This window comes from Cololabis saira, unplaced genomic scaffold (genome assembly GCF_033807715.1).
Source record: "Cololabis saira isolate AMF1-May2022 unplaced genomic scaffold, fColSai1.1 scf041, whole genome shotgun sequence".
NCBI classification, from domain to species: Eukaryota; Metazoa; Chordata; class Actinopteri; order Beloniformes; family Belonidae; genus Cololabis; species Cololabis saira.
Genome location: NW_026906205.1, coordinates 210001 through 227500, shown reverse-complemented (window position 1 = coordinate 227500; position 17500 = coordinate 210001). Strand labels below are relative to the sequence as shown.

General features: G+C 45.7%; 51 non-coding genes and 3 pseudogenes across 51 annotated transcripts; all 54 read right to left on the bottom strand.

The window, feature by feature from the left end:
* Nucleotides 1-71: 71 nt before the first annotated feature.
* On the bottom strand, nt 72-190 carry LOC133431673 (5S ribosomal RNA). Its single transcript, XR_009776013.1, has one exon. It is a non-coding gene; the product is annotated as a 5S ribosomal RNA (ribosomal RNA).
* A 199-nt stretch (nt 191-389) lies between these two features.
* Nucleotides 390-508, bottom strand: LOC133431986 (5S ribosomal RNA). The gene has a single exon (XR_009776311.1). It is a non-coding gene; the product is annotated as a 5S ribosomal RNA (ribosomal RNA).
* A 217-nt stretch (nt 509-725) lies between these two features.
* LOC133431715 (5S ribosomal RNA) lies at nt 726-844 on the bottom strand. Its single transcript, XR_009776053.1, has one exon. It is a non-coding gene; the product is annotated as a 5S ribosomal RNA (ribosomal RNA).
* A 199-nt stretch (nt 845-1043) lies between these two features.
* LOC133431496 (5S ribosomal RNA) lies at nt 1044-1162 on the bottom strand. Its single transcript, XR_009775847.1, has one exon. It is a non-coding gene; the product is annotated as a 5S ribosomal RNA (ribosomal RNA).
* Nucleotides 1163-1378: 216 nt separating this feature from the next.
* Nucleotides 1379-1497, bottom strand: LOC133431911 (5S ribosomal RNA). Its single transcript, XR_009776239.1, has one exon. It is a non-coding gene; the product is annotated as a 5S ribosomal RNA (ribosomal RNA).
* A 205-nt stretch (nt 1498-1702) lies between these two features.
* LOC133431611 (5S ribosomal RNA) lies at nt 1703-1821 on the bottom strand. Its single transcript, XR_009775955.1, has one exon. It is a non-coding gene; the product is annotated as a 5S ribosomal RNA (ribosomal RNA).
* A 216-nt stretch (nt 1822-2037) lies between these two features.
* On the bottom strand, nt 2038-2156 carry LOC133431714 (5S ribosomal RNA). Its single transcript, XR_009776052.1, has one exon. It is a non-coding gene; the product is annotated as a 5S ribosomal RNA (ribosomal RNA).
* Nucleotides 2157-2355: 199 nt separating this feature from the next.
* LOC133431494 (5S ribosomal RNA) lies at nt 2356-2474 on the bottom strand. Its single transcript, XR_009775845.1, has one exon. It is a non-coding gene; the product is annotated as a 5S ribosomal RNA (ribosomal RNA).
* A 216-nt stretch (nt 2475-2690) lies between these two features.
* Nucleotides 2691-2809, bottom strand: LOC133431910 (5S ribosomal RNA). Its single transcript, XR_009776238.1, has one exon. It is a non-coding gene; the product is annotated as a 5S ribosomal RNA (ribosomal RNA).
* A 205-nt stretch (nt 2810-3014) lies between these two features.
* On the bottom strand, nt 3015-3133 carry LOC133431372 (5S ribosomal RNA). The gene has a single exon (XR_009775758.1). It is a non-coding gene; the product is annotated as a 5S ribosomal RNA (ribosomal RNA).
* Nucleotides 3134-3332: 199 nt separating this feature from the next.
* LOC133431932 (5S ribosomal RNA) lies at nt 3333-3451 on the bottom strand. The gene has a single exon (XR_009776259.1). It is a non-coding gene; the product is annotated as a 5S ribosomal RNA (ribosomal RNA).
* Nucleotides 3452-3667: 216 nt separating this feature from the next.
* LOC133431610 (5S ribosomal RNA) lies at nt 3668-3786 on the bottom strand. The gene has a single exon (XR_009775954.1). It is a non-coding gene; the product is annotated as a 5S ribosomal RNA (ribosomal RNA).
* A 216-nt stretch (nt 3787-4002) lies between these two features.
* LOC133431909 (5S ribosomal RNA) lies at nt 4003-4121 on the bottom strand. Its single transcript, XR_009776237.1, has one exon. It is a non-coding gene; the product is annotated as a 5S ribosomal RNA (ribosomal RNA).
* Nucleotides 4122-4326: 205 nt separating this feature from the next.
* LOC133431459 (5S ribosomal RNA) lies at nt 4327-4445 on the bottom strand (annotated as a pseudogene).
* Nucleotides 4446-4644: 199 nt separating this feature from the next.
* Nucleotides 4645-4763, bottom strand: LOC133431296 (5S ribosomal RNA). The gene has a single exon (XR_009775684.1). It is a non-coding gene; the product is annotated as a 5S ribosomal RNA (ribosomal RNA).
* A 216-nt stretch (nt 4764-4979) lies between these two features.
* Nucleotides 4980-5098, bottom strand: LOC133431371 (5S ribosomal RNA). Its single transcript, XR_009775757.1, has one exon. It is a non-coding gene; the product is annotated as a 5S ribosomal RNA (ribosomal RNA).
* Nucleotides 5099-5297: 199 nt separating this feature from the next.
* On the bottom strand, nt 5298-5416 carry LOC133431315 (5S ribosomal RNA). Its single transcript, XR_009775702.1, has one exon. It is a non-coding gene; the product is annotated as a 5S ribosomal RNA (ribosomal RNA).
* Nucleotides 5417-5632: 216 nt separating this feature from the next.
* Nucleotides 5633-5751, bottom strand: LOC133431907 (5S ribosomal RNA). Its single transcript, XR_009776236.1, has one exon. It is a non-coding gene; the product is annotated as a 5S ribosomal RNA (ribosomal RNA).
* A 223-nt stretch (nt 5752-5974) lies between these two features.
* LOC133431441 (5S ribosomal RNA) lies at nt 5975-6093 on the bottom strand. The gene has a single exon (XR_009775825.1). It is a non-coding gene; the product is annotated as a 5S ribosomal RNA (ribosomal RNA).
* Nucleotides 6094-6292: 199 nt separating this feature from the next.
* On the bottom strand, nt 6293-6411 carry LOC133431314 (5S ribosomal RNA). The gene has a single exon (XR_009775701.1). It is a non-coding gene; the product is annotated as a 5S ribosomal RNA (ribosomal RNA).
* A 216-nt stretch (nt 6412-6627) lies between these two features.
* LOC133431906 (5S ribosomal RNA) lies at nt 6628-6746 on the bottom strand. The gene has a single exon (XR_009776235.1). It is a non-coding gene; the product is annotated as a 5S ribosomal RNA (ribosomal RNA).
* Nucleotides 6747-6969: 223 nt separating this feature from the next.
* LOC133431468 (5S ribosomal RNA) lies at nt 6970-7088 on the bottom strand (annotated as a pseudogene).
* A 199-nt stretch (nt 7089-7287) lies between these two features.
* Nucleotides 7288-7406, bottom strand: LOC133431493 (5S ribosomal RNA). Its single transcript, XR_009775844.1, has one exon. It is a non-coding gene; the product is annotated as a 5S ribosomal RNA (ribosomal RNA).
* Nucleotides 7407-7622: 216 nt separating this feature from the next.
* Nucleotides 7623-7741, bottom strand: LOC133431370 (5S ribosomal RNA). Its single transcript, XR_009775756.1, has one exon. It is a non-coding gene; the product is annotated as a 5S ribosomal RNA (ribosomal RNA).
* Nucleotides 7742-7940: 199 nt separating this feature from the next.
* Nucleotides 7941-8059, bottom strand: LOC133431931 (5S ribosomal RNA). Its single transcript, XR_009776258.1, has one exon. It is a non-coding gene; the product is annotated as a 5S ribosomal RNA (ribosomal RNA).
* Nucleotides 8060-8273: 214 nt separating this feature from the next.
* Nucleotides 8274-8392, bottom strand: LOC133431401 (5S ribosomal RNA). The gene has a single exon (XR_009775787.1). It is a non-coding gene; the product is annotated as a 5S ribosomal RNA (ribosomal RNA).
* Nucleotides 8393-8592: 200 nt separating this feature from the next.
* On the bottom strand, nt 8593-8711 carry LOC133431737 (5S ribosomal RNA). Its single transcript, XR_009776074.1, has one exon. It is a non-coding gene; the product is annotated as a 5S ribosomal RNA (ribosomal RNA).
* A 216-nt stretch (nt 8712-8927) lies between these two features.
* On the bottom strand, nt 8928-9046 carry LOC133431326 (5S ribosomal RNA). Its single transcript, XR_009775713.1, has one exon. It is a non-coding gene; the product is annotated as a 5S ribosomal RNA (ribosomal RNA).
* A 216-nt stretch (nt 9047-9262) lies between these two features.
* LOC133431582 (5S ribosomal RNA) lies at nt 9263-9381 on the bottom strand. The gene has a single exon (XR_009775927.1). It is a non-coding gene; the product is annotated as a 5S ribosomal RNA (ribosomal RNA).
* Nucleotides 9382-9597: 216 nt separating this feature from the next.
* Nucleotides 9598-9716, bottom strand: LOC133431492 (5S ribosomal RNA). The gene has a single exon (XR_009775843.1). It is a non-coding gene; the product is annotated as a 5S ribosomal RNA (ribosomal RNA).
* A 217-nt stretch (nt 9717-9933) lies between these two features.
* On the bottom strand, nt 9934-10052 carry LOC133431928 (5S ribosomal RNA). Its single transcript, XR_009776255.1, has one exon. It is a non-coding gene; the product is annotated as a 5S ribosomal RNA (ribosomal RNA).
* A 205-nt stretch (nt 10053-10257) lies between these two features.
* LOC133431303 (5S ribosomal RNA) lies at nt 10258-10376 on the bottom strand. The gene has a single exon (XR_009775691.1). It is a non-coding gene; the product is annotated as a 5S ribosomal RNA (ribosomal RNA).
* A 205-nt stretch (nt 10377-10581) lies between these two features.
* On the bottom strand, nt 10582-10700 carry LOC133431458 (5S ribosomal RNA; annotated as a pseudogene).
* Nucleotides 10701-10899: 199 nt separating this feature from the next.
* LOC133431438 (5S ribosomal RNA) lies at nt 10900-11018 on the bottom strand. Its single transcript, XR_009775822.1, has one exon. It is a non-coding gene; the product is annotated as a 5S ribosomal RNA (ribosomal RNA).
* Nucleotides 11019-11234: 216 nt separating this feature from the next.
* On the bottom strand, nt 11235-11353 carry LOC133431368 (5S ribosomal RNA). The gene has a single exon (XR_009775754.1). It is a non-coding gene; the product is annotated as a 5S ribosomal RNA (ribosomal RNA).
* Nucleotides 11354-11552: 199 nt separating this feature from the next.
* On the bottom strand, nt 11553-11671 carry LOC133431922 (5S ribosomal RNA). Its single transcript, XR_009776250.1, has one exon. It is a non-coding gene; the product is annotated as a 5S ribosomal RNA (ribosomal RNA).
* Nucleotides 11672-11887: 216 nt separating this feature from the next.
* LOC133431354 (5S ribosomal RNA) lies at nt 11888-12006 on the bottom strand. Its single transcript, XR_009775740.1, has one exon. It is a non-coding gene; the product is annotated as a 5S ribosomal RNA (ribosomal RNA).
* A 199-nt stretch (nt 12007-12205) lies between these two features.
* Nucleotides 12206-12324, bottom strand: LOC133431366 (5S ribosomal RNA). Its single transcript, XR_009775752.1, has one exon. It is a non-coding gene; the product is annotated as a 5S ribosomal RNA (ribosomal RNA).
* A 199-nt stretch (nt 12325-12523) lies between these two features.
* On the bottom strand, nt 12524-12642 carry LOC133431865 (5S ribosomal RNA). Its single transcript, XR_009776195.1, has one exon. It is a non-coding gene; the product is annotated as a 5S ribosomal RNA (ribosomal RNA).
* Nucleotides 12643-12841: 199 nt separating this feature from the next.
* LOC133431357 (5S ribosomal RNA) lies at nt 12842-12960 on the bottom strand. The gene has a single exon (XR_009775743.1). It is a non-coding gene; the product is annotated as a 5S ribosomal RNA (ribosomal RNA).
* Nucleotides 12961-13159: 199 nt separating this feature from the next.
* Nucleotides 13160-13278, bottom strand: LOC133431817 (5S ribosomal RNA). Its single transcript, XR_009776149.1, has one exon. It is a non-coding gene; the product is annotated as a 5S ribosomal RNA (ribosomal RNA).
* A 199-nt stretch (nt 13279-13477) lies between these two features.
* Nucleotides 13478-13596, bottom strand: LOC133431665 (5S ribosomal RNA). Its single transcript, XR_009776006.1, has one exon. It is a non-coding gene; the product is annotated as a 5S ribosomal RNA (ribosomal RNA).
* Nucleotides 13597-13795: 199 nt separating this feature from the next.
* LOC133431864 (5S ribosomal RNA) lies at nt 13796-13914 on the bottom strand. Its single transcript, XR_009776194.1, has one exon. It is a non-coding gene; the product is annotated as a 5S ribosomal RNA (ribosomal RNA).
* A 199-nt stretch (nt 13915-14113) lies between these two features.
* On the bottom strand, nt 14114-14232 carry LOC133431356 (5S ribosomal RNA). The gene has a single exon (XR_009775742.1). It is a non-coding gene; the product is annotated as a 5S ribosomal RNA (ribosomal RNA).
* A 199-nt stretch (nt 14233-14431) lies between these two features.
* On the bottom strand, nt 14432-14550 carry LOC133431816 (5S ribosomal RNA). Its single transcript, XR_009776148.1, has one exon. It is a non-coding gene; the product is annotated as a 5S ribosomal RNA (ribosomal RNA).
* A 199-nt stretch (nt 14551-14749) lies between these two features.
* LOC133431664 (5S ribosomal RNA) lies at nt 14750-14868 on the bottom strand. Its single transcript, XR_009776005.1, has one exon. It is a non-coding gene; the product is annotated as a 5S ribosomal RNA (ribosomal RNA).
* A 199-nt stretch (nt 14869-15067) lies between these two features.
* LOC133431842 (5S ribosomal RNA) lies at nt 15068-15186 on the bottom strand. Its single transcript, XR_009776173.1, has one exon. It is a non-coding gene; the product is annotated as a 5S ribosomal RNA (ribosomal RNA).
* Nucleotides 15187-15409: 223 nt separating this feature from the next.
* LOC133431835 (5S ribosomal RNA) lies at nt 15410-15528 on the bottom strand. Its single transcript, XR_009776166.1, has one exon. It is a non-coding gene; the product is annotated as a 5S ribosomal RNA (ribosomal RNA).
* A 199-nt stretch (nt 15529-15727) lies between these two features.
* On the bottom strand, nt 15728-15846 carry LOC133431833 (5S ribosomal RNA). The gene has a single exon (XR_009776164.1). It is a non-coding gene; the product is annotated as a 5S ribosomal RNA (ribosomal RNA).
* Nucleotides 15847-16063: 217 nt separating this feature from the next.
* LOC133431291 (5S ribosomal RNA) lies at nt 16064-16182 on the bottom strand. Its single transcript, XR_009775679.1, has one exon. It is a non-coding gene; the product is annotated as a 5S ribosomal RNA (ribosomal RNA).
* Nucleotides 16183-16381: 199 nt separating this feature from the next.
* Nucleotides 16382-16500, bottom strand: LOC133431338 (5S ribosomal RNA). The gene has a single exon (XR_009775725.1). It is a non-coding gene; the product is annotated as a 5S ribosomal RNA (ribosomal RNA).
* Nucleotides 16501-16699: 199 nt separating this feature from the next.
* On the bottom strand, nt 16700-16818 carry LOC133431336 (5S ribosomal RNA). Its single transcript, XR_009775723.1, has one exon. It is a non-coding gene; the product is annotated as a 5S ribosomal RNA (ribosomal RNA).
* A 199-nt stretch (nt 16819-17017) lies between these two features.
* LOC133431365 (5S ribosomal RNA) lies at nt 17018-17136 on the bottom strand. Its single transcript, XR_009775751.1, has one exon. It is a non-coding gene; the product is annotated as a 5S ribosomal RNA (ribosomal RNA).
* A 199-nt stretch (nt 17137-17335) lies between these two features.
* On the bottom strand, nt 17336-17454 carry LOC133431863 (5S ribosomal RNA). The gene has a single exon (XR_009776193.1). It is a non-coding gene; the product is annotated as a 5S ribosomal RNA (ribosomal RNA).
* Between the last annotated feature and the right edge of the window lie 46 nt (nt 17455-17500).

The window sequence follows — 17500 nt, the reverse complement described above, 5'->3', positions numbered from 1 at the left end:
GAGCTGTCGCTGTTACCACATTGAAATATGTGTGGGTAGATTAAGCGAGAGCGTTCTCTGCTGGTTGAAAAAGCTTACAGCACCTGGTATTCCCAGGCGGTCTCCCATCCAAGTACTAACCAGGCCCGACCCTGCTTAGCTTCCGAGATCAGAGGAGATCGGGCGCATCCAGGCTGGTATGGCCGTAAGCAGAAGCTGCAGCTTGAAATACCTCTTATATGGAGTTGAAGATAAGTCATAGAATATAAGTCATTGATTTGTTGGTTTTATTTGTTGGAGTTAAAGTGCCTTAACCATGTGCAAAACACTTTAGGACGTGAGCTGTCGCTGTTACCACGTTGAAATATGTCTGGGTAGATTAAGCGAGAGCGCTCTCTGCTGGTTGAAAATGCTTACAGCACCTGGTATTCCCAGGCGGTCTCCCATCCAAGTACTAACCAGGCCCGACCCTGCTTAGCTTCCGAGATCAGAGGAGATTGGGCGCATCCAGGCTGGTATGGCCGTAAGCAGAAGCTGCTGCTTGAAATACCTCTTATATGGAGTTGAAGATAAGTAATATAATATAAGTCATTGATTTGTTGGTGATAATAATTTAGAAGCGCTTATTTGTTGGAGTTAAAGTGCCTTAACCATGTGAAAAACACTTTAGGACGTGAGCTGTCGCTGTTACCACGTTGAAATATGTGTGCGTAGATTAAGCGAGAGCGCTCTCTGCTGGTTGAAAATGCTTACAGCACCTGGTATTCCCAGGCGGTCTCCCATCCAAGTACTAACCAGGCCCGACCCTGCTTAGCTTCCGAGATCAGACGAGATCGGGCGCATCCAGGCTGGTATTGCCGTAAGCAGAAGCTCCTGCTTGAAATACCTCTTATATGGAGTTGAAGATAAGTCATAGAATAAAAGTCATTGATTTGTTGGTTTTATTTGTTGGAGTTAAAGTGCCTTAACTATGTGCAAAACACTTTAGGACGTGAGCTGTCGCTGTTACCACGTTGAAATATGTGTGGGTAGATTAAGCGAGAGCGTTCTCTGCTGGTTGAAAAAGCTTACAGCACCTGGTATTCCCAGGCGGTCTCCCATCCAAGTACTAACCAGGCCCGACCCTGCTTAGCTTCCGAGATCAGACGAGATCGGGCGCATCCAGGCTGGTATGGCCGTAAGCTGAAGCTGCAGCTTGAAATACTTCTTATATGGAGTTGAAGATAAGTATATAATACAAGTCATTGATTTGTTTGTGTTAATAATTTAGAAGCGCTTATTTGTTGGAGTTAAAGTGCCTTAACCATGTGCAAAACACTTTAGGACGTGAGCTGTCGCTGTTAGCACGTTGAAATATGTGTGGGTAGATTAAGCGAGAGCGCTCTCTGCTGGTTGAAAAAGCTTACAGCACCTGGTATTCCCAGGCGGTCTCCCATCCAAGTACTAACCAAGCCCGACCCTGCTTAGCTTCCGAGATCAGGCGAGATCGGGCGCATCCAGGCTGGTATGGCCGTAAGCTGAAGCTGAAGCTGCAGCTTGAAATACCTCTTATATGGAGTTGAAGATAAGTCATATGATATAAGTCATTGATTTGTTGGTTTTATTTGTTGGAGTTAAAGTGCCTTAACCATGTGCAAAACACTTTAGGACGTGAGCTGTCGCTGTTACCACGTTGAAATATGTGTGGCTAGATTAAGCGAGAGCGCTCTCTGCTGGTTGAAAAAGCTTACAGCACCTGGTATTCCCAGGCGGTCTCCCATCCAAGTACTAACCAGGCCCGACCCTGCTTAGCTTCCGAGATCAGACGAGATCGGGCGCATCCAGGCAGGTATGGCCGTAAGCTGAAGCTGCAGCTTGAAATACTTCTTATATGGAGTTAAAGATAAGTATATAATACAAGTCATTGATTTGTTTGTGATAATAATTTAAAAGCGCTTATTTGTTGGAGTTAAAGTGCCTTAACCATGTGCAAAACACTTTAGGACGTGAGCTGTCGCTGTTACCACGTTGAAATATGTGTGGGTAGATTAAGCGAGAGCGCTCTCTGCTGGTTGAAAATGCTTACAGCACCTGGTATTCCCAGGCGGTCTCCCATCCAAGTACTAACCAGGCCCGACCCTGCTTAGCTTCCGAGATCAGACGAGATCGGGCGCATCCAGGCTGGTATTGCCGTAAGCAGAAGCTCCTGCTTGAAATACCTCTTATATGGAGTTGAAGATAAGTCATAGAATAAAAGTCATTGATTTGTTGGTTTTATTTGTTGGAGTTAAAGTGCCTTAACTATGTGCAAAACACTTTAGGACGTGAGCTGTCGCTGTTACCACGTTGAAATATGTGTGGGTAGATTAAGCGAGAGCGTTCTCTGCTGGTTGAAAAAGCTTACAGCACCTGGTATTCCCAGGCGGTCTCCCATCCAAGTACTAACCAGGCCCGACCCTGCTTAGCTTCCGAGATCAGACGAGATCGGGCGCATCCAGGCTGGTATGGCCGTAAGCTGAAGCTGCAGCTTGAAATACTTCTTATATGGAGTTGAAGATAAGTATATAATACAAGTCATTGATTTGTTTGTGTTAATAATTTAGAAGCGCTTATTTGTTGGAGTTAAAGTGCCTTAACCATGTGCAAAACACTTTAGGACGTGAGCTGTCGCTGTTAGCACGTTGAAATATGTGTGGGTAGATTAAGCGAGAGCGCTCTCTGCTGGTTGAAAAAGCTTACAGCACCTGGTATTCCCAGGCGGTCTCCCATCCAAGTACTAACCAAGCCCGACCCTGCTTAGCTTCCGAGATCAGGCGAGATCGGGCGCATCCAGGCTGGTATGGCCGTAAGCTGAAGCTGAAGCTGCAGCTTGAAATACCTCTTATATGGAGTTGAAGATAAGTCATATGATATAAGTCATTGATTTGTTGGTTTTATTTGTTGGAGTTAAAGTGCCTTAACCATGTGCAAAACACTTTAGGACGTGAGCTGTCGCTGTTACCACGTTGAAATATGTGTGGCTAGATTAAGCGAGACCGTTCTCTGCTGGTTGAAAAAGCTTACAGCACCTGGTATTCCCAGGCTGTCTCCCATCCAAGTACTAACCAGGCCCGACCCTGCTTAGCTTCCGAGATCAGACGAGATCGGGCGCATCCAGGCTGGTATGGGCGTAAGCAGAAGCTGCAGCTTGAAATACCTCTGATATGGAGTTGAAGATAAGTCATAGAATATAAGTCATTGATTTGTTGGTTTTATTTGTTGGAGTTAAAGTGCCTTAACCATGTGCAAAAGACTTTAGGACGTGAGCTGTCGCTCTTACCACGTTGAAATATGTGTGGCTAGATTAAGCGAGACCGTTCTATGCTGGTTGAAAAAGCTTACAGCACCTGGTATTCCCAGGCTGTCTCCCATCCAAGTACTAACCAGGCCCGACCCTGCTTAGCTTCCGAGATCAGACGAGATCGGGCGCATCCAGGCTGGTATGGCCGTAAGCTGAAGCTGCAGCTTGAAATACTTCTTATATGGAGTTAAAGATAAGTATATAATACAAGTCATTGATTTGTTGGTGATAATAATTTAGAAGCGCTTATTTGTTGGAGTTAAAGTGCCTTAACCATGTGCAAAACACTTTAGGACGTGAGCTGTCGCTGTTACCACGTTGAAATATGTGTGGCTAGATTAAGCGAGAGCGCTCTCTGCTGGTTGAAAAAGCTTACAGCACCTGGTATTCCCAGGCGGTCTCCCATCCAAGTACTAACCAGGCCCGACCCTGCTTAGCTTCCGAGATCAGACGAGATCGGGCGCATCCAGGCAGGTATGGCCGTAAGCTGAAGCTGCAGCTTGAAATACTTCTTATATGGAGTTAAAGATAAGTATATAATACAAGTCATTGATTTGTTTGTGATAATAATTTAAAAGCGCTTATTTGTTGGAGTTAAAGTGCCTTAACCATGTGCAAAACACTTTAGGACGTGAGCTGTCGCTGTTACCACGTTGAAATATGTGTGGGTAGATTAAGCGAGAGCGCTCTCTGCTGGTTGAAAAAGCTTACAGCACCTGGTATTCCCAGGCGGTCTCCCATCCAAGTACTAACCAAGCCCGACCCTGCTTAGCTTCCGAGATCAGGCGAGATCGGGCGCATCCAGGCTGGTATGGCCGTAAGCTGAAGCTGAAGCTGCAGCTTGAAATACCTCTTATATGGAGTTGAAGATAAGTCATATGATATGAATCATTGATTTGTTGGTTTTATTTGTTGGAGTTAAAGTGCCTTAACCATGTGCAAAACACTTTAGGACGTGAGCTGTCGCTGTTACCACGTTGAAATATGTGTGGGTAGATTAAGCGAGACCGTTCTCTGCTGGTTGAAAAAGCTTACAGCACCTGGTATTCCCAGGCTGTCTCCCATCCAAGTACTAACCAGGCCCGACCCTGCTTAGCTTCCGAGATCAGACGAGATTGGGCGCATCCAGGCTGGTATGGGCGTAAGCAGAAGCTGCAGCTTGAAATACCTCTGATATGGAGTTGAAGATAAGTCATAGAATATAAGTCATTGATTTGTTGGTTTTATTTGTTGGAGTTAAAGTGCCTTAACCATGTGCAAAAGACTTTAGGACGTGAGCTGTCGCTCTTACCACGTTGAAATATGTGTGGCTAGATTAAGCGAGACCGTTCTCTGCTGGTTGAAAAAGCTTACAGCACCTGGTATTCCCAGGATGTCTTCCATCCAAGTACTAACCAGGCCCGACCCTGCTTAGCTTCCGAGATCAGACGAGATCGGGCGCATCCAGGCTGGTATGGCCGTAAGCTGAAGCTGCAGCTTGAAATACTTCTTATATGGAGTTGAAGATAAGTATATAATACAAGTCATTGATTTGTTGGTGATAATAATTTAGAAGCGCTTATTTGTTGGAGTTAAAGTGCCTTAACGGTGTGCAAAACACTTTAGGACGTGAGCTGTCGCTGTTACCACGTTGAAATATGTGTGGCTAGATTAAGCGAGACCGTTCTCTGCTGGTTGAAAAAGCTTACAGCACCTGGTATTCCCAGGCTGTCTCCCATCCAAGTACTAACCAGGCCCGACCCTGCTTAGCTTCCGAGATCAGACGAGATCGGGCGCATCCAGGCTGGTATGGGCGTAAGCAGAAGCTGCAGCTTGAAATACCTCTGATATGGAGTTGAAGATAAGTCATAGAATATAAGTCATTGATTTGTTGGTTTTATTTGTTGGAGTTAAAGTGCCTTAACCATGTGCAAAAGACTTTAGGACGTGAGCTGTCGCTCTTACCACGTTGAAATATGTGTGGCTAGATTAAGCGAGACCGTTCTCTGCTGGTTGAAAAAGCTTACAGCACCTGGTATTCCCAGCCTGTCTCCCATCCAAGTACTAACCAGGCCCGACCCTGCTTAGCTTCCGAGATCAGACGAGATCGGGCGCATCCAGGCTGGTATGGCCGTAAGCTGAAGCTGCAGCTTGAAATACTTCTTATATGGAGTTAAAGATAAGTATATAATACAAGTCATTGATTTGTTGGTGATAATAATTTAGAAGCGCTTATTTGTTGGAGTTAAAGTGCCTTAACCATGTGCGAAACACTTTAGGACGTGAGCTGTCGCTGTTACCACGTTGAAATATGTGTGGGTAGATTAAGCGAGAGCGCTCTCTGCTGGTTGAAAAAGCTTACAGCACCTGGTATTCCCAGGCGGTCTCCCATCCAAGTACTAACCAAGCCCGACCCTGCTTAGCTTCCGAGATCAGGCGAGATCGGGCGCATCCAGGCTGGTATGGCCGTAAGCTGAAGCTGAAGCTGCAGCTTGAAATACCTCTTATATGGAGTTGAAGATAAGTCATATAATATAAGTCATTGATTTGTTGGTGATAATAATTTAGAAGCACTTATTTGTTGGAGTTAAAGTGCCTTAACCATGTGCAAAACACTTTAGGACGTGAGCTGTCGCTGTTACCACGTTGAAATATGTGTGGGTAGATTAAGCGAGAGCGCTCTCTGCAGGTTGAAAATGCTTACAGCACCTGGTATTCCCAGGCGGTCTCCCATCCAAGTACTAACCAGGCCTGACCCTGCGTAGCTTCCGAGATCAGACGAGATCGGGCGCATCCAGGCTGGTATGGGCGTAAGCAGAAGCTGCAGCTTGAAATACCTCTGATATGGAGTTGAAGATAAGTCATAGAATATAAGTCATTGATTTGTTGGTTTTATTTGTTGGAGTTAAAGTGCCTTAACCATGTGCAAAAGACTTTAGGACGTGAGCTGTCGCTCTTACCACGTTGAAATATGTGTGGCTAGATTAAGCGAGACCGTTCTCTGCTGGTTGAAAAAGCTTACAGCACCTGGTATTCCCAGCCTGTCTCCCATCCAAGTACTAACCAGGCCCGACCCTGCTTAGCTTCCGAGATCAGACGAGATCGGGCGCATCCAGGCTGGTATGGCCGTAAGCTGAAGCTGCAGCTTGAAATACTTCTTATATGGAGTTAAAGATAAGTATATAATACAAGTCATTGATTTGTTGGTGATAATAATTTAGAAGCGCTTATTTGTTGGAGTTAAAGTGCCTTAACCATGTGCGAAACACTTTAGGACGTGAGCTGTCGCTGTTACCACGTTGAAATATGTGTGGGTAGATTAAGCGAGAGCGCTCTCTGCTGGTTGAAAAAGCTTACAGCACCTGGTATTCCCAGGCGGTCTCCCATCCAAGTACTAACCAAGCCCGACCCTGCTTAGCTTCCGAGATCAGGCGAGATCGGGCGCATCCAGGCTGGTATGGCCGTAAGCTGAAGCTGAAGCTGCAGCTTGAAATACCTCTTATATGGAGTTGAAGATAAGTCATATAATATAAGTCATTGATTTGTTGGTGATAATAATTTAGAAGCACTTATTTGTTGGAGTTAAAGTGCCTTAACCATGTGCAAAACACTTTAGGACGTGAGCTGTCGCTGTTACCACGTTGAAATATGTGTGGGTAGATTAAGCGAGAGCGCTCTCTGCAGGTTGAAAATGCTTACAGCACCTGGTATTCCCAGGCGGTCTCCCATCCAAGTACTAACCAGGCCTGACCCTGCGTAGCTTCCGAGATCAGACGAGACTGGGCGCATCCAGGCTGGTATGGCCGTAAGCAGAAGCTGCAGCTTGAAATACCTCTTATATGGAGTTGAAGATAAGTCATAGAATATAAGTCATTGATCTGTTGGTTTTATTTGTTGGAGTTAAAGTGCCTTAACCATGTGCAAAACACTTTAGGACGTGAGCTGTCGCTGTTACCATGTTGAAATATGTGTGGCTAGATTAAGCGAGAGCGTTCTCTGCTGGTTGAAAAAGCTTACAGCACCTGGTATTCCCAGGCGGTCTCCCATCCAAGTACTAACCAGGCCCGACCCTGCTTAGCTTCCGAGATCAGACGAGATCGGGCGCATCCAGGCTGGTATGGCCGTAAGCTGAAGCTGCAGCTTGAAATACTTCTTATATGGAGTTGAAGATAAGTATATAATACAAGTCATTGATTTGTTTGTGATAATAATTTAGAAGCGCTTATTTGTTGGAGTTAAAGTGCCTTAACCATGTGCAAAACACTTTAGGACGTGAGCTGTCGCTGTTACCACGTTGAAATATGTGTGGCTAGATTAAGCAAGACCGTTCTCTGCTGGTTGAAAAAGCTTACAGCACCTGGTATTCCCAGGCTGTCTCCCATCCAAGTACTAACCAGGCCCGACCCTGCTTAGCTTCCGAGATCAGACGAGATCGGGCGCATCCAGGCTGGTATGGGCGTAAGCAGAAGCTGCAGCTTGAAATACCTCTGATATGGAGTTGAAGATAAGTCATAGAATATAAGTCATTGATTTGTTGGTTTTATTTGTTGGAGTTAAAGTGCCTTAACCATGTGCAAAAGACTTTAGGACGTGAGCTGTCGCTCTTACCACGTTGAAATATGTGTGGCTAGATTAAGCGAGACCGTTCTCTGCTGGTTGAAAAAGCTTACAGCACCTGGTATTCCCAGGCTGTCTCCCATCCAAGTACTAACCAGGCCCGACCCTGCTTAGCTTCCGAGATCAGACGAGATCGGGCGCATCCAGGCTGGTATGGCCGTAAGCTGAAGCTGCAGCTTGAAATACTTCTTATATGGAGTGAAGATAAGTCATAATATAAGTCATTGATTTGTTGGTGATAATAATTTAGAAGCACTTATTTGTTGGAGTTAAAGTGCCTTAACCATGTGCAAAACACTTTAGGACGTGAGCTGTCGCTGTTACCACGTTGAAATATGTGTGGGTAGATTAAGCGAGAGCGCTCTCTGCAGGTTGAAAATGCTTACAGCACCTGGTATTCCCAGGCGGTCTCCCATCCAAGTACTAACCAGGCCTGACCCTGCTTAGCTTCCGAGATCAGACGAGACTGGGCGCATCCAGGCTGGTATGGCCGTAAGCAGAAGCTGCAGCTTGAAATACCTCTTATATGGAGTTGAAGATAAGTCATAGAATATAAGTCATTGATCTGTTGGTTTTATTTGTTGGAGTTAAAGTGCCTTAACCATGTGCAAAACACTTTAGGACGTGAGCTGTCGCTGTTACCATGTTGAAATATGTGTGGCTAGATTAAGCGAGAGCGTTCTCTGCTGGTTGAAAAAGCCTTACAGCACCTGGTATTCCCAGGCGGTCTCCCATCCAAGTACTAACCAGGCCCGACCCTGCTTAGCTTCCGAGATCAGACGAGATCGGGCGCATCCAGGCTGGTATGGCCGTAAGCTGAAGCTGCAGCTTGAAATACTTCTTATATGGAGTTGAAGATAAGTATATAATACAAGTCATTGATTTGTTTGTGATAATAATTTAGAAGCGCTTATTTGTTGGAGTTAAAGTGCCTTAACCATGTGCAAAACACTTTAGGACGTGAGCTGTCGCTGTTACCACGTTGAAATATGTGTGGCTAGATTAAGCGAGACCGTTCTCTGCTGGTTGAAAAAGCTTACAGCACCTGGTATTCCCAGGCTGTCTCCCATCCAAGTACTAACCAGGCCCGACCCTGCTTAGCTTCCGAGATCAGACGAGATCGGGCGCATCCAGGCTGGTATGGCCGTCAGCAGAAGCTGCAGCTTGAAATACTTCTCATATGGAGTTAAAGATAAGTATATAATACAAGTCATTGATTTGTTGGTGATAATAATTTAGAAGCGCTTATTTGTTGGAGTTAAAGTGCCTTAACCATGTGCAAAACACTTTAGGACGTGAGCTGTCGCTGTTACCACGTTGAAATATGTGTGGGTAGATTAAGCGAGAGCGCTCTCTGCAGGTTGAAAATGCTTACAGCACCTGGTATTCCCAGGCGGTCTCCCATCCAAGTACTAACCAGGCCCGACCCTGCTTAGCTTCCGAGATCAGACGAGATCGGGCGCATCCAGGCTGGTATGGCCGTAAGCTGAAGCTGCAGCTTGAAATAATTCTTATATGGAGTTGAAGATAAGTATATAATACAAGTCATTGATTTGTTTGTGATAATAATTTAGAAGCGCTTATTTGTTGGAGTTAAAGTGCCTTAACCATGTGCAAAACACTTTAGGACGTGAGCTGTCGCTGTTACCACGTTGAAATATGTGTGGGTAGATTAAGCGAGACCGCTCTCTTCTGGTTGAAAAAGCTTACAGCACCTGGTATTCCCAGGCGGTCTCCCATCCAAGTACTAACCAGGCCCGACCCTGCTTAGCTTCCGAGATCAGACGAGATCGGGCGCATCCAGGCTGGTATGGCCGTAAGCTGAAGCTGCAGCTTGAAATACTTCTTATATGGAGTTGAAGATAAGTCATATAATACAAGTCATTGATTTGTTGGTGATAATAATTTAGAAGCGCTTATTTGTTGGAGTTAAAGTGCCTTAACCATGTGCAAAACACTTTAGGACGTGAGCTGTCGCTGTTACCACGTTGAAATATGTGTGGGTAGATTAAGCGAGAGCGTTCTCTGCTGGTTGAAAAAGCTTACAGCACCTGGTATTCCCAGGCGGTCTCCCATCCAAGTACTAACCAGGCCCGACCCTGCTTAGCTTCCGAGATCAGACGAGATAGGGCGCATCCAGGCTGGTATGGCCGTAAGCTGAAGCTGAAGCTGCAGCTTGAAATACCTCTTATATGGAGTTGAAGATAAGTCATATGATATAAGTCATTGATTTGTTGGTTTTATTTGTTGGAGTTAAAGTGCCTTAACCATGTGCAAAACACTTTAGGACGTGAGCTGTCGCTGTTACCATGTTGAAATATGTGTGGGTAGATTAAGCGAGAGCGCTCTCTGCTGGTTGAAAAAGCTTACAGCACCTGGTATTCCCAGGCGGTCTCCCATCCAAGTACTAACCAAGCCCGACCCTGCTTAGCTTCCGAGATCAGGCGAGATCGGGCGCATCCAGGCTGGTACGGCCGTAAGCTGAAGCTGAAGCTGCAGCTTGAAATACCTCTTATATGGAGTTGAAGATAAGTCATATGATATGAGTCATTGATTTGTTGGTTTTATTTGTTGGAGTTAAAGTGCCTTAACCATGTGCAAAACACTTTAGGACGTGAGCTGTCGCTGTTACCACGTTGAAATATGTGTGGCTAGATTAAGCGAGACCGTTCTCTGCTGGTTGAAAAAGCTTACAGCACCTGGTATTCCCAGGCTGTCTCCCATCCAAGTACTAACCAGGCCCGACCCTGCTTAGCTTCCGAGATCAGACGAGATTGGGCGCATCCAGGCTGGTATGGGCGTAAGCAGAAGCTGCAGCTTGAAATACCTCTGATATGGAGTTGAAGATAAGTCATAGAATATAAGTCATTGATTTGTTGGTTTTATTTGTTGGAGTTAAAGTGCCTTAACCATGTGCAAAAGACTTTAGGACGTGAGCTGTCGCTCTTACCACGTTGAAATATGTGTGGCTAGATTAAGCGAGACCGTTCTCTGCTGGTTGAAAAAGCTTACAGCACCTGGTATTCCCAGGCTGTCTTCCATCCAAGTACTAACCAGGCCCGACCCCGCTTAGCTTCCGAGATCAGACGAGATCGGTCGCATCCAGGCTGGTATGGCCGTAAGCTGAAGCTGCAGCTTGAAATACTTCTTATATGGAGTTGAAGATAAGTATATAATACAAGTCATTGATTTGTTGGTGATAATAATTTAGAAGCGCTTATTTGTTGGAGTTAAAGTGCCTTAACCATGTGCAAAACACTTTAGGACGTGAGCTGTCGCTGTTACCACGTTGAAATATGTGTGGCTAGATTAAGCGAGACCGTTCTCTGCTGGTTGAAAAAGCTTACAGCACCTGGTATTCCCAGGCTGTCTCCCATCCAAGTACTAACCAGGCCCGACCCTGCTTAGCTTCCGAGATCAGACGAGATCGGGCGCATCCAGGCTGGTATGGGCGTAAGCAAAAGCTGCAGCTTGAAATACCTCTGATATGGAGTTGAATATAAGTCATAGAATATAAGTAATTGATTTGTTGGTTTTATTTGTTGGAGTTAAAGTGCCTTAACCATGTGCAAAAGACTTTAGGACGTGAGCTGTCGCTCTTACCACGTTGAAATATGTGTGGGTAGATTAAGCGAGAGCGCTCTCTGCTGGTTGAAAAAGCTTACAACACCTGGTATTCCCAGGCGGTCTCCCATCCAAGTACTAACCAGGCCCGACCCTGCTTAGCTTCCGAGATCAGACGAGATCGGGCTCATCCAGGCTGGTATGGCCGTAAGCTGAAGCTGCAGCTTGAAATACTTCTTAAATGGAGTTGAAGATAAGTATATAATACAAGTCATTGATTTGTTGGTGATAATAATTTAGAAGCGCTTATTTGTTGGAGTTAAAGTGCCTTAACCATGTGCAAAACACTTTAGGACGTGAGCTGTCGCTGTTACCACGTTGAAATATGTGTGGGTAGATTAAGCGAGAGCGCTCTCTGCTGGTTGAAAATGCTTACAGCACCTGGTATTCCCAGGCGGCCTCCCATCCAAGTACTAACCAGGCCCGACCCTGCTTAGCTTCCGAGATCAGACGAGATTGGGCGCATCCAGGCTGGTATGGCCGTTAGCAGAATCTGCTGCTTGAAATACCTCTTATATGGAGTTGAAGATAAGTCATAGAATATAAGTCATTGATTTGTTGGTTTTATTTGTTGGAGTTAAAGTGCCTTAACCATGTGCAAAACACTTTAGGACGTGAGCTGTCGCTGTTACCACGTTGAAATATGTGTGGGTAGATTAAGCGAGAGCGTTCTCTGCTGGTTGAAAAAGCTTACAGACCCTGGTATTCCCAGGCGGTCTCCCATCCAAGTACTAACCAGGCCCGACCCTGCTTAGCTTCCGAGATCAGACGAGATCGGGCGCATCCTGGCTGGTATGGCCGTAAGCAGAAGCTGCAGCTTGAAATACCTCTTATATGGAGTTGAAGATAAGTCATAGAATATAAGTCATTGATTTGCTGGTTTTATTTGTTGGAGTTAAAGTGCCTTAACCACGTGCAAAACACTTTAGGACGTGAGCTGTCGCTGTTACCACGTTGAAATATGTGTGGGTAGATTAAGCGAGAGCGCTCTCTGCTGGTTGAAAAAGCTTACAGCACCTGGTATTCCCAGGCGGTCTCCCATCCAAGTACTAACCAGGCCCGACCCTGCTTAGCTTCCGAGATCAGACGAGATTGGGCGCATCCAGGCTGGTATGGCCGTAAGCAGAAGCTCCTGCTTGAAACACCTCTTATATGAAGTTGAAGATAAGTCATAGAATATAAGTCATTGATTTGTTGGTTTTATTTGTTGGAGTTAAAGTGCCTTAACCATGTGCAAAACACTTTAGGACGTGAGCTGTCGCTGTTACCACGTTGAAATATGTGTGGGTAGATTAAGCGAGAGCGCTCTCTGCTGGTTGAAAATGCTTACAGCACCTGGTATTCCCAGGCGGTCTCCCATCCAAGTACTAACCAGGCCCGACCCTGCTTAGCTTCTGAGATCATACAAGATCGGGCGCATCCAGGCTGGTATGGCCGTAAGCAGAAGCTGCAGCTTGAAATACCTCTTATATGGAGTTGAAGATAAGTCATAGAATATAAGTCATAGATTTGTTGGTTTTATTTGTTGGAGTTAAAGTGCCTTAACCATGTGCAAAACACTTTAGGGCGTGAGCTGTCGCTATTACCACGTTGAAATATGTGTGGGTAGATTAAGCGAGAGCGCTCTCTGCTGGTTGAAAAAGCTTACAGCACCTGGTATTCCCATGCGGTCTCCCATCCAAGTACTAACCAGGCCCGACCCTGCTTAGCTTCCGAGATCAGACGAGATCGGGCGCATCCTGGCTGGTATGGCCGTAAGCAGAAGCTGCAGCTTGAAATACCTCTTATATGGAGTTGAAGATAAGTCATAGAATATAAGTCATTGATTTGCTGGTTTTATTTGTTGGAGTTAAAGTGCCTTAACCACGTGCAAAACACTTTAGGACGTGAGCTGTCGCTGTTACCACGTTGAAATATGTGTGGGTAGATTAAGCGAGAGCGCTCTCTGCTGGTTGAAAAAGCTTACAGCACCTGGTATTCCCAGGCGGTCTCCCATCCAAGTACTAACCAGGCCCTACCCTGCTTAGCTTCCGAGATCAGACGAGATCAGGCGCATCCAGGCTGGTATGGCCGTAAGCAGAAGCTGCAGCTTGAAATACCTCTTATATGGAGTTGAAGATAAGTCATAGAATATAAGTCATTGATTTGCTGGTTTTATTTGTTGGAGTTAAAGTGCCTTAACCACGTGCAAAACACTTTAGGACGTGAGCTGTCGCTGTTACCACGTTGAAATATGTGTGGGTAGATTAAGCGAGAGCGCTCTCTGCTGGTTGAAAAAGCTTACAGCACCTGGTATTCCCAGGCGGTCTCCCATCCAAGTACTAACCAGGCCCGACCCTGCTTAGCTTCCGAGATCAGACGAGATTGGGCGCATCCAGGCTGGTATGGCCGTAAGCAGAAGCTCCTGCTTGAAACACCTCTTATATGAAGTTGAAGATAAGTCATAGAATATAAGTCATTGATTTGTTGGTTTTATTTGTTGGAGTTAAAGTGCCTTAACCATGTGCAAAACACTTTAGGACGTGAGCTGTCGCTGTTACCACGTTGAAATATGTGTGGGTAGATTAAGCGAGAGCGCTCTCTGCTGGTTGAAAATGCTTACAGCACCTGGTATTCCCAGGCGGTCTCCCATCCAAGTACTAACCAGGCCCGACCCTGCTTAGCTTCTGAGATCATACAAGATCGGGCGCATCCAGGCTGGTATGGCCGTAAGCAGAAGCTGCAGCTTGAAATACCTCTTATATGGAGTTGAAGATAAGTCATAGAATATAAGTCATAGATTTGTTGGTTTTATTTGTTGGAGTTAAAGTGCCTTAACCATGTGCAAAACACTTTAGGGCGTGAGCTGTCGCTATTACCACGTTGAAATATGTGTGGGTAGATTAAGCGAGAGCGCTCTCTGCTGGTTGAAAAAGCTTACAGCACCTGGTATTCCCATGCGGTCTCCCATCCAAGTACTAACCAGGCCCGACCCTGCTTAGCTTCCGAGATCAGACGAGATCGGGCGCATCCTGGCTGGTATGGCCGTAAGCAGAAGCTGCAGCTTGAAATACCTCTTATATGGAGTTGAAGATAAGTCATAGAATATAAGTCATTGATTTGCTGGTTTTATTTGTTGGAGTTAAAGTGCCTTAACCACGTGCAAAACACTTTAGGACGTGAGCTGTCGCTGTTACCACGTTGAAATATGTGTGGGTAGATTAAGCGAGAGCGCTCTCTGCTGGTTGAAAAAGCTTACAGCACCTGGTATTCCCAGGCGGTCTCCCATCCAAGTACTAACCAGGCCCTACCCTGCTTAGCTTCCGAGATCAGACGAGATCAGGCGCATCCAGGCTGGTATGGCCGTAAGCAGAAGCTGCAGCTTGAAATACCTCTTATATGGAGTTGAAGATAAGTCATAGAATATAAGTCATTGATTTGTTGGTTTTATTTGTTGGAGTTAAAGTGCCTTAACAATGTGCAAAACACTTTAGGACGTGAGCTGTCGCTGTTACCACGTTGAAATATGTGTGGGTAGATTAAGCGAGAGCGCTCTCTGCTGGTTGAAAAAGCTTACAGCACCTGGTATTCCCAGGCAGTGTCCCATCCAAGTACTAACCAGGCCCAACCCTGCTTAGCTTCCGAGATCAGACGAGATCGGGCGCATCCAGGCTGGTATGGCCGTAAGCTGAAGCTGAAGCTGCAGCTTGAAATACCTCTTATATGGAGTTGAAGATAAGTCATATAATATGAGTCATTGATTTGTTGGTGATAATAATTTAGAAGCGCTTATTTGTTGGAGTTAAAGTGCCTTAACCATGTGCAAAACACTTTAGGACGTGAGCTGTCGCTGTTACCACGTTGAAATATGTGTGGGTAGATTAAGTGAGAGCGCTCTCTGCTGGTTGAAAATGCTTACAGCACCTGGTATTCCCAGGCGGTCTCCCATCCAAGTACTAACCAGGCCCGACCATGCTTAGCTTCCGAGATCAGACGAGATCGGGCGCATCCAGGCTGGTATGGCCGTAAGCAGAAGCTGCAGCTTGAAATACCTCTTATATGGAGTTGAAGATAAGTCATAGAATATAAGTCATTGATTTGTTGGTTTTATTTGTCGGAGTTAAAGTGCCTTAACCATGTGCAAAACACTTTAGGACGTGAGCTGTCACTGTTACCACGTTGAAATATGTGTGGGTAGATTAAGCGAGAGCGCTCTCTGCTGGTTGAAAATGCTTACAGCACCTGGTATTCCCAGGCGGTCTCCCATCCAAGTACTAAGCAGGCCCGACCCTGCTTAGCTTCCGAGATCAGACGAGATCGGGCGCATCCAGGCTGGTATGGCCGTAAGCAGAAGCTGCTGCTTGAAATACCTCTTATATGGAGTTGAAGATAAGTCATATAATATAAGTCATTGATTTGTTGGTGATAATAATTTAGAAGCGCTTATTTGTTGGAGTTAAAGTGCCTTAACCATGTGAAAAACACTTTTGGACGTGAGCTGTCGCTGTTACCACGTTGAAGTATGTGTGGGTAGATTAAGCGAGAGCGTTCTCTGCTGGTTGAAAAAGCTTACAGCACCTGCTATTCCCAGGCGGTCTCCCATCCAAGTACTAACCAGGCCCGACCCTGCTTAGCTTCCGAGATCAGACGAGATTGGGCGCATCCAGGCTGGTATGGCCGTAAGCAGAAGCTCCTGCTTGAAATACCTCTTATATGGAGTTGAAGATAAGTCATAGAATATAAGTCATTGATTTGTTGGTTTTATTTGTTGGAGTTAAAGTGCCTTAACCATGTGCAAAACACTTTAGGACGTGAGCTGTAGCTGATACCACGTTGAAATATGTGTGGGTAGATTAAGCGAGAGCGTTCTCTGCTGGTTGAAAAAGCTTACAGCACCTGGTATTCCCAGGCGGTCTCCCATCCAAGTACTAACCAGGCCCGACCCTGCTTAGCTTCCGAGACCAGACAAGATCGGGCGCATCCTGGCTGGTATGGCCGTAAGCAGAAGCTGCAGCTTGAAATACCTCTTATATGGAGTTGAAGATAAGTCATAGAATATAAGTCATTGATTTGTTGGTTTTATTTGTTGGAGTTAAAGTGCCTTAACCATGTGCAAAACACTTTAGGACGTGAGCTGTCGCTGTTACCACGTTGAAATTTGTGTGGGTAGATTAAGCGAGAGCGCTCTCTGCTGGTTGAAAAAGCTTACAGCACCTGGTATTCCCAGGCGGCCTCCCATCCAAGTACTAACCAGGCCCGACCCTGCTTAGCTTCCGAGATCAGACGAGATTGGGCGCATCCAGGCTGGTATGGCCGTTAGCAGAATCTGCTGCTTGAAATACCTCTTATATGGAGTTGAAGATAAGTCATAGAATATAAGTCATTGATTTGTTGGTTTTATTTGTTGGAGTTAAAGTGCCTTAACCATGTGCAAAACACTTTAGGACGTGAGCTGTCGCTGTTACCACGTTGAAATATGTGTGGGTAGATTAAGCGAGAGCGTTCTCTGCTGGTTGAAAAAGCTTACAGACCCTGGTATTCCCAGGCGGTCTCCCATCCAAGTACTAACCAGGCCCGACCCTGCTTAGCTTCCGAGATCAGACGAGATCGGGCGCATCCTGGCTGGTATGGCCGTAAGCAGAAGCTGCAGCTTGAAATACCTCTTATATGGAGTTGAAGATAAGTCATAGAATATAAGTCATTGATTTGCTGGTTTTATTTGTTGGAGTTAAAGTGCCTTAACCACGTGCAAAACACTTTAGGACGTGAGCTGTCGCTGTTACCACGTTGAAATATGTGTGGGTAGATTAAGCGAGAGCGCTCTCTGCTGGTTGAAAAAGCTTACAGCACCTGGTATTCCCAGGCGGTCTCCCATCCAAGTACTAACCAGGCCCGACCCTGCTTAGCTTCCGAGATCAGACGAGATTGGGCGCATCCAGGCTGGTATGGCCGTAAGCAGAAGCTCCTGCTTGAAACACCTCTTATATGAAGTTGAAGATAAGT